This window comes from Hyla sarda, unplaced genomic scaffold (assembly GCF_029499605.1).
Source record: "Hyla sarda isolate aHylSar1 unplaced genomic scaffold, aHylSar1.hap1 scaffold_432, whole genome shotgun sequence".
Lineage (NCBI taxonomy): Eukaryota > Metazoa > Chordata > Amphibia > Anura > Hylidae > Hyla > Hyla sarda.
This window is the reverse complement of record NW_026610447.1, coordinates 679-1,882: the sequence shown is the minus strand read 5'-3', so window position 1 is coordinate 1,882 and position 1,204 is coordinate 679. Positions and strand designations below refer to the sequence as shown.

Here is a 1,204-nt window from a genome sequence, read left to right as displayed (position 1 = left end):
TGTGTATGTAACCAAAGGGATTTGTGATGTCACCTAGAACCTTCACAGCAGCGACAGCTTTATGAGGAGCATCAGCACTGCTCTGCCTGAGCAGAACCATCACCGCCATAGGTTGTCAAATAACCCGGATTTAACCCACACAGGTAAGTCCAATGGGGTGCAGGCATGTCCTCTATGCTTACAGCTTCCCGTGGGTGTTGGTTTGATACCGTTTGGGGACAGCCAAGGAGGCATCTGCAGGCAACAAAGGTAGGTGTGTGCTTGTGTGTGTGTTTCCTATGCAGATCCTAAGCCCAGTGTCACATGCAAGTAGGAGGAGTAAGAAGGGTTCCTGGCAAATCGGGTTATGGATTGCATTTAAAAAGGCCCCGTGGGAGTGCAATGGGCCCCTGTCTTGCTGCTTAGCAATAATGGTATGGGTTTAGGTTCTGCTGTGTGTACTGGTGGTTGACTGCCCCCCAGCCCAGAGTGTGCATGGAAAATTGTCTGGCAGCCTCCCTGACAGCAAGCAGTGATAGTGCCCATGAAGGGGACCTTGTTGGGCCCGCCCCTTTCACGGTTATCGCTTCTCGGCCTTTTGGCTAAGATCAAGTGTAGTATCTGTTCTTATCAGTTTAATATCTGATACGTCCCCTATCTGGGGACCATATATTAAATGGATTTTTGAGAACGGGGGCCGATTTCGAAGCTTGCTTCCGTCGCCCTATGCATTGACCCGATATGGCAGTATCTTCGGGTACAGTGCACCACCCCCTTACAGGGTTAAAAAGAAAGATTCCTACTTTCATTGCTACCTGCTTGCTGGCTAGCCAGCTAGCCAGCCCTGTGGGCCTTGCTGCTGCTGCAGCCAAAAAACAAAAGGTGGTGCTGCTGCTGCTTCTGCTGCTTCTGCTTCTGCTTGTGTCTGGCCCCTGTTGGAGCGTCCAGGCACAGGACTTCTGCTGCTGCTGACTAAATGGCCTCCTTAATTGGATCATTTGAGTAGCCAGCACACCTGTGCAGGTAGGGCATGACATGATAGGCAGCTGCCTTGATAGCGGGTGGGTGCTGAATGTTCCTAATTGACAAAATAAGATTAATGCTTATGAAGAAATATAAAATCTCATCCCTTCCCCAATATCGCGCCACACCCCTACCCCTTAATTCCCTGGTTGAACGTGATGGACATATGTCTTTTTTCGACCGTACTAACTATGTAACTATG

General features: G+C 49.7%; 1 non-coding gene across 1 annotated transcript; it reads left to right on the top strand.

The window, feature by feature from the left end:
* Nucleotides 1-561: 561 nt before the first annotated feature.
* Nucleotides 562-752, top strand: LOC130334415 (U2 spliceosomal RNA). Its single transcript, XR_008876226.1, has one exon. It is a non-coding gene; the product is annotated as a U2 spliceosomal RNA (small nuclear RNA).
* Nucleotides 753-1,204: the final 452 nt, after the last annotated feature.